This window comes from Coturnix japonica, unplaced genomic scaffold, assembly GCF_054131305.1.
Source record: "Coturnix japonica strain WE unplaced genomic scaffold, WE-NBRP24 Scf041, whole genome shotgun sequence".
Lineage (NCBI taxonomy): Eukaryota > Metazoa > Chordata > Aves > Galliformes > Phasianidae > Coturnix > Coturnix japonica.
Genome location: NW_028188944.1, coordinates 3,485,100 through 3,493,823, shown reverse-complemented (window position 1 = coordinate 3,493,823; position 8,724 = coordinate 3,485,100). Strand labels below are relative to the sequence as shown.

General features: G+C 46.3%; 1 pseudogene; it reads right to left on the bottom strand.

Annotated features, from left to right (window-relative positions):
- On the bottom strand, nucleotides 1-991 carry LOC146752815 (olfactory receptor 14C36-like; annotated as a pseudogene).
- Between the last annotated feature and the right edge of the window lie 7,733 nt (nucleotides 992-8,724).

Sequence of the window (8,724 nt, the reverse complement as noted above, 5' to 3'; positions counted from 1 at the left end):
AAAAGCTGCATTACAAGTCATAAATTCCAAAAGACAGGAAGTTCACTGCATTTGAAAAACATCTGGTAATCACTTTCCTCACAGCATCCTTGACCTCCCTGTTCCTCATGCTGTAGATGAGGGGGTTTACTGCTGGTGGCACAGCTGAGTACAGAACTGCCACCATCAGGTCCACGGATGGAGAGGAGATGGAGGGGGGCTTCAGTTAGGCATAAAACCCAGTGATGGTAAGTAGGGAGACCACGGCCAGGTGAGGGAGGCACGTGGAGAAGGCTTTGTGCCTTCCCTGCTCAGAGGGCATCCTCAGCACGGCCATGAAGATTTGCACATAGGACACTAATATGAAAGCAAAGCACCCAAAAACTAAACCGATACTAAAATTGAGGAACACAACTTCCCTGAGATTTGATTCTGAGCAGGAGAGCTTGAGGATCTGGGGGATTTCACAGAAAAACTGGTTGACAACATTGCCTTTGCAGAGAGGCAGTGAAAACGTACTGGCAGTGTGCAGCAGGGAATGGAGAACCCCAGTGCCCCAGGCAGCTGCTGCCATGGTGGCACAAGCTCTGCTGTCCATCAAGGTCCCATAGTGCAGGGGCTTGCAGATGGCAACGTAGCGGTCATAGGACATGATGGTGAGAAGGGAATACTCTGCTGAGAGGAAGAAGGAGAAGAAAAAGAGCTGTGCAACACATCCTGCGTTGGAGATGGCCCTGGTGTTCCAGAGGGCGTTGGCCATGGCTTTGGGGAGAGTGGTGGAGATGCAGCCCAGGTCGAGGAGGGCCAGGTTGAGGAGGAAGAAGTACATGGGGGTGTGCAGGTGGTGGTCGCAGGCTACGGCTGTGCTGATGAGGCCGTTGCCCAGGAGTGCAGCCAGGTAGATGCCCAGGAAGAGCCAGAAGTGCAGGAGCTGCAGCTGCTGCGTGTCTGCCAACGGCAGCAGGAGGAACTCGCTGATGGAGCTGCTGTTGGGCATCTGCTGTTGTTCCTGGGCTTTGAGTCCTGCTCAGAGTGCAGAAGATAATGACAAGTCCAGACCATTCTCAGACACACTCCTCCTGCTGTACTGTGAAATGTTTTCATTTACCTTTGGGTAATTTTCATTTAACTCCATAACTTGAATTTATATTCATGAACTTCACCATCCCTGAAGAAATAGAAGATTAAGGAGCTCTTACTTTTTCTCATTTCATAATCATATCCCAGACTCCTGAATATTTTCCACTTGGTAACTGTTTACATGTCTCATATCTTCACTCCAACTGTTCTTAGTGCCCCCAACCCCAGCCTCTTTGCACTTCAATATGTTTTAGTCAAATATGCCTGTTTGCAGGATAAGTGCACTATTGAAGTCTGCAGAAAACAAGAAAAACATGAACTGATTCTTTTCTTTTAGAAACGAGAGGCTGAAAGTACAACCTTTGTGGCTGTTCACAAAACAAGCAATTGATTAAAGAAATATTTGGGAGTAACATAGCTGTGTTTTAAATTTTACAGCCTCTATTAGATTTCTACCTCCAGTCCTTTCTGCCTTCGCTCAGATCAAGATATGGAAAATCCCTTCCTTGGCTCTCCTCTTGCAAAGGGCCTTCACAAACATTCAGTAGTGCAGTGGAGCTGTGATCCCCTGCGCCGGGCAGCAGCTGTGGCAGCACAAGCCCTGCTGGGGGGCTCCTTCCCCCCACACAACTCCCCTCAGTGCCCTGGGCAGCTCTGCAGGCAGGCTGAGTGCAGACACTCAGGGCTGTGCTCTGACACTGCAGCATGGAAGCCCTCGGGTGGAGCAGAAGGCTTTTTCCACAGTAAAGAAACATGCAGTGCCTGCAGCCAGATCTTCTACGGGATGTCCCTGGTTTGGTTAACCCTCTATGAAAAGCAGCTGCACGGTCAGCAGTGAGACTTACCTTTTCATGGTCTGTGAGCAATGTTCCTGCTGTGTGCTCACAGCCTGCTCACACCGTACACATCCTGTAAGCTCTCTCCCCTTTCTCTCCTCTCCTTCTGTCAGCTGCAGGCTGTGCTGTGCACCAGAGCTGCTCCTGGGCACAACTGTCTGTCTGCAGCACTGCCCACTTGTATGAGCTCCCTGTGTCCCAGGAGCCCGGCCCAGCTCAGCAGCAGAGGATGTCATACTTTATCCTTCCCACTCGTCTCCCCTGAGATGTCCCTGTGTCCTCTTTGCCATCAGATCCTGGAAAACAGCCACATAATGATTGTATTTTGAAATCTGATGAATTAAACACCAAATGTACAGTGGTCAGTGACTGATTCCAGACCTGATACCTGAGATCCTGTGATGAAACAAAATGGGCATACAGGCAAGGACAGAGAGAGGTGGACTGCCACTTTGCAGGGCAGTGATTTAACTGAGGCAGTGCAGGAGTCTCATCCCTAATGGGAAACCTTGGGGCTGAAATGGGATTCAGCTCCCCGTGGACACACAGTATCATTGGGATTACTCAGGTTCAGCTCCGATGTACACAAGGAGTTGCCTGCATGTGAGCTCCTGCTCTGAGTCCTCGGTCCTTCAGCAGGGAGGCAGTTGCTCACACACAGACACTGGGTGATGCCCAAGGTACCTGGGCTGCTCCTGGATGTGTTCCAGTGCTGATAAACTGTGTGGGAAGTCCCTGAGATAGACACCTCTTTCCTGAACATCAGCTGCGGGGCAGAGAGGGAACAGAGGTATTATCGACCATCCTGAATGACAACAGACCCCAGCGTTTAGGGCACTTCATGGTGCCTTTGTCTCCACCTCCACTGAGAATGCAGAGTTACACAGCTGACTAAATGGATGACCTCACAAAAGAAGAGCCAGATCTTTCTCTGTTCTCCATCTGCGGCATATTCTGGAGCTTAAGGCAATACAAAGATAACATACATCTTTATTCTTCAACAGATATAACCTCAGTTTTCAGTAGGCTCTCAAGTGAATGGCTTCAGAAGCAGCCTAGTGTCTCTGGGCTCTCCCACACACTCACATGCAACTGTAAATGCAGCACAGGGCCTTCAGGAAAGCCATGCCCATGGTGTGTCTGTGCTGCTGTGTCAACTTCAAGACCCACAATGGATCTAATGTCTGTGTGCCACCTTCTTCACAGTAATACCATAGATGAGCTATCCAGTCAGGCTCTGTCCAGTGATGCTTTCCAATGAGTATGTTTACTTCTGTATTATTGCACTAATGAGAACAACAAGACTTGAGGAGCTAGAAATCTTTGTAGAGTTACATGCCTGAGCTCTTATTTGGACCACAGTGGCACAGTTGAATTCCACAACTGCACTGTAGCACAAGGGGGATACAGATTCTTTATGATGGATTGGCGAGGAGAAAAGGAAGGGCGACTGTCCTCTGTGAGAGTGCACAGAGCTCTGTCTGAGGATGGCAGAGCAGCCAGGTCAGAGCTAATGGAAATGGCAAGCAGAGGAGAACAACAGTGTCTGTTCCTGTCTTCCTGATCAGGGAGAGCAAGTAGAAAGTGCCCTCTGCAAACAGATGGGAGTCTCATGTTGTCAGGCCATTGGCCCGTTTGGGAGCCTTTTTCACTCCATTATCTGCTGCAGGGACAGCACAGCAGGGCATGTGCCGTCCAGCAGATCCATGGAGAGCACAGATGGCAGCTTCTTGACCAAGCAGTGGAGGAACCAAAGAGGAGAGGTGCTCTGCTGGATCTCATACTCTCTGGCAATGATGGTCTGGTGGGAATTGTGAAGGTGAGAGGGGCATCAGGCCATGTGCAAAAGACAAATGGATCTAATTTTATTTATTCATTTGTTTGTTTGTTTGTTTGTTTTGAGGCTGTAAGCTTAAAAGATGAACATACATGTCAATAAAACTGAAACAAAGAATTGAAGACAAAGAATTCAATGAAAATGTTTTAACTCTTCTCATCATGAGAAATTCTCATGAGTCTTGATCCATTTTTAGTTGTAAATATGAGAATTTGTAGGGATTTTGTGTCTTTTTTTTTTCCTTTTTTTTTTTTTTTTTCCTATATTTCAAATGCCTTCGGGTACAGAGACACCATCAGTGGTGCCATTGCCATTGCCCTGCGACGAAAGCCCAGCGTCCACCGCTGCTCTTCCCTGCTGCCTATTTGATGTCCCTCATTTTTCAGGTGTCTGGAGCTGTCCTAAATAAATGGCCGTGGTTAAGGGCATGTTTTCAGCAGACCATTTGGACTCACGCTCCTCCCACTGCCTGCCATATTTCCCCATCTTTGTTCAGTCAGATACCTCCCAATTATCTGTCTGATTTCTGACTTTCAAGGAGATTACTTGAATTTGCTCTGTCTCTCCAAAGTCTGATTGACTGTGTTGTCAAATCCTTCACCATAATTCTATCTATCGCTTCCTATCTTTTCTTTTTCTCTTTCTTTCTCTCTTTCTCTTTCTATTTTTCCCTTTCTTTTTCTTTTTCTTTTTCCTTTTCTTTTTCTCTTTCTTTTTCCTTTTCCTCTTCCTTTCTCTTTTTCTTTTTTTTTTCTGTTTCTTTTACTTTTTTTTAATTTTTCTTTATCTTCTTTTTTCTTTTCCTTCTTTTACTTCTTTTTCTTATTGTCTTTCTTTTTAATTTTTTTAAAGCACAATGTCTAAAAGATGTTCATTAATGTCAGTAAAAGTTAAAAATATGAGTTGAAGACAAAGATATAAATAAATGAGAATGTGTTAAACATTCTCAATGTGTGAAATACTCACAAGTCCTGTTCAGTTTTAAGTTGATGCCTCTCAACTACCTGGCTGATCTATCCCAGGGAGATTACTGGAATTTGCTCCATCTCCCAGAGTCTGATGGCCTCTGTTGTCAACTCCTTCACTGTGATTCAATCTATCCTATGCTACCTAGGTCTAAATCATTTCTTTTCAAAATATTCCATATGAAAGACAAACTTCAATAGATGCAGCTTGAACATGGCATGCAGTTGATCGCTGTTTTACTGTTCATTCAATTGCATCACCTTTCCTTCCGTTTGCTGGCCAGATAAAAAAGAGAAATCTTTCCTTTTCCATGTGCAGCTGGTTCTCTGAGGAAAGCCAGTGGGAGTTGGTGCAAAGCAGTTTTAACACTGAGCGGATGAATGCAGAGGAGAAGAGTGATGTGAAGAAAAGTGATGCAAGTCCCATAGGTCCAATGTGAGCAGAAATTGGGTGGGGAGGTTGAGAAGGACCTTTGTCAACACAGTAACAGTACAGAACTCATTGGGACATCCTGGATTGGTATCAGTTGCACAGTGCTGCTTTAAACCCAGCTATAAATAAAGAGACAATAAATTTATAATGGATTCTTTCTCTTTAAGCTCTCTGCAGATATCCCTCCTTTTTGCTGAACAAGTTCTGATAACCTGAAGAAGATAACAAGATGGCATAAAACACAGGAGATTCTTTAGGTTATAATGGTCCCAGGGCGCATTTGATGCTGAGTTCATCAGCCTCCAGTGCAGAGAGAAGTTTGCACAAAGTTCTCAACAAGACAAAGTCAGAAGTAACAGTGAAGTTTCTTGGAGTATTAATGGGCCCACTGAGGAACATTACCAAGCAAGCTTCCCAAGGGACTTGTTAGAGAAGATAACTGGAAGCCATGACTACAGGCAGGCAAAGGCACTGGCATGCTAAGAAACCTCTCCTTTGCCTTACAAAGCAGACAGGTCAAGCCCTGATTACAAGACCAGTGGTAGAGAGATCCTGTCTCTCATGTTGGCTCCTGGCATTTCCTGGGGCAATGGGTTGGAGGTTGTATGATGTTAAATGAAAGACATGGGGACAGAAGATCCCAGGCTCTACATGTGGTGCAAGGACGCTGTGAGGTTCATGTCCCATATGAGACCTATGTTTCATTGCAGGATGTGAAAAGGGATGTGAGAAGGGCCCAGTCTGAACAAGCAGTCAATCCCTGTGAAACTCTGAACTTCAGATCTCTCAGTTCCAGTGCCCTCCTTTGCACATTCTCCCAGAGTTTGAAGTCCTTTATGTTCTGCGGTGCCCAGAAGTGCACCTAGTGCTGCTAGTGAGGCAGTAGCAATGCAGAGCAGAGAGGGACGATCCTTTCCCTCACCCAGCTGGCAATGAGTTGCTTCATGCACTCCAGGGGACTGTTGTCTTTCCTGGCTGCCTTGGCACACTGCTGACTCACATTCAGTGTGATGCTGACCAGCACCCCAATCCTTTCCAGTCAGAATCCTCTCCGGTGTCCCATATCCAGTCAGTGTGTATGTCCAGCATTGCCCCTACCCAGATGCACAATCAGGCACTTGTTCTTGTTATACTTTATGCACTTGGTGCTTAGTACCAACTGGTACCCACTTCTCTGACTTGTCCACATCTCTCTGCAAGTCCTCTCCACCCTCAGTCAAGGCAACAGCACCTCCTCATCTGGTCTCATCAGCAGACTTGCTCAGAATATCTTCTAGTCCTACATTCAAGTCATCTGCATAAACATGAAAGGAAAATGGCCCCAAAATGGAACCCTGGGGACCCCGACAGTGACCATCTACCAGCCTGATGGAACCCACTGACTATAATCCTTTGGGACTGACCTACTGGCCAACTGCTCAACCACCACATTGTGTTTCTGTCTAGCCGTATGCAGAACATTCTGTCCAGATGGTTGTTGGGAGAAACAGTGTCAAAATTTCCACTGAAATCCTCAAGGATTACATCAACTGGCTTCCCTTGGTCAACTAAACGGATAACTGTGTCACAGAATGAGCTTAAATTAAACAGGACCTTCGCCTCACAAACTTGTGTTGGCTGCGACCAATGACAGAATTGTCCTTCAGCTGTTTGTCCATAACTCCCACCATCATTTTCTCCATAATTTTACCAGTCTCTGGACTGACAGGTGTAAAATTGCCCATGTCATCTTTCTTGCTCTTCCTTACAATGAGACAACATTTGCCAGCTTCCTGTCAGATATCATGACCCTAGACTTCTTTAGATGCAATTGAAATGAGAGCCCAGAGCACACTAAGGTGTCATCATTGAAAGAAAGTAGATGTGCCATAGCTTTGCAATGCCTTGAACTCCAGAGTATGCCACAGATGGAGCAGAGGGGAAGATTTGCCTCTTCTGTAGTGAACTCATTCATTTGGTAAGCAGAATAACACTACCTGATACATGGGGACTGTGTCTCTGCTCTGCTCTGCTCAGCTCACAGGGCAGCGGTGCAGGGTGTTGCTCTCATGTCAGTGCAGGTAAACTCACTTTAATCCTTTTTCCTCTGTAAATGCTTCCTCTATTTCTATGCTCAGATACACTTCCACATTCCCTCAAGTACACTTTCATATATCATTAACAATTACACTTTCTTATACCATCAAAACAGTTCGTCAAACAATACAGTTCTTCAGTTCACATAAACTCCCTTAATACAGTCTGTATTCTTCAGTTATAAACACTGTGCCACAGAACCAGCACTGATTGAACCACCCCCCTCACACACTTCCTCGCAAGCAGTACATAGTATTACATAAATGGGTTGACACTCATTGGTGGTGGAATGTACACCTCTCCTCAGGACAATCTTACTAATCTACAGAGTGCAAACCCCCATCTTCTTACATACAAGCAGAAAGTACTTATGAGTGGACAGACAACACAGTCTTTCACTTTGTCCGTGTCCGGCCATTTCCCTCACAGGAGGAAGGAAACATGGATCGGGACTCGGCACTCACCCTGCAGCTGTTCTGTGTCTCACTCACACCACACTCACTCTGACATTTAGATCAAAAACCATGGTTTATTCATACTACACAATGCTGACAACGTTTTCTAGCTGGAAACTTAATAACACTCATACTCTGGTCGACCAGTTGCAAACGTTAATATTTTTCCCAGAGTCGGCTTGACACACGGTACCAAACACTTAAAGAAGATGATAATATTGAACATACAACCTATAAGCCCCATGATTACACCTTGGAGAACCCAGGCTACCATTTGACAGGCTATCCACTATATCCCATACCCGTAGGAGAGACCAACCTAGGTCCCTCCTATTGCCAACCACCTGGGAGAGAGTATTTGTTCTTGTTTCCATTCATATGACATACAGTTCCCTTTCATAGGAACTCACCCAAGGAGTCTTCCTACCCCAGCTGGCAACCAAAGCCATGAGCTCACCTCCCTGGGAGCAGCACGTATGGCTGTAAACTGTGTAGGATGTCTCCTCAAGACATATGGGCTCCACTTACCATACACATACCTGGTCCACCTATGGGTGGTCCTTGTCTGTCCCTGCAGTGATCAGGTGAGGAAGGGAGTCCTTCAGAGAAATCTCAGGGTGTGCCAAAAGTGTCTCCCTCTCAGCTGGTCCTGCAGCGAACAGAGCTGGTCCCACCTGGGCCGCCAAATTGACTACAGGAATTGAACTCTATAACCTCTGTAACTCATACAGTCTCCCATGACATACTTATACCAAAGTTGAGGAAGTATGGGATAGGTGAGTGGACAGTGAAGTGGGTTGAGAATTGGCTGACTGGCAGAGTGCAGAGGGTTGTCGTTGGTGGTGCAGTGTCTGGCTGCAGGGCTGTAACTAGCGGCGTCCCCCAGGGGTCTGCGCTGGGTCCGGTCTTGTTCAACATCTTCATCAACAACCGCCCTCAGCAAGTTTGCTGATGACACGAAGTTGGGAGGATTGGCTGACACACCTGAAGGCTGTGCTGCCATTCAGCGAGACCTGGACAGGCTGGAGAGCTGGGCAGTAAGAAACCGGATGAGGTTTAACAA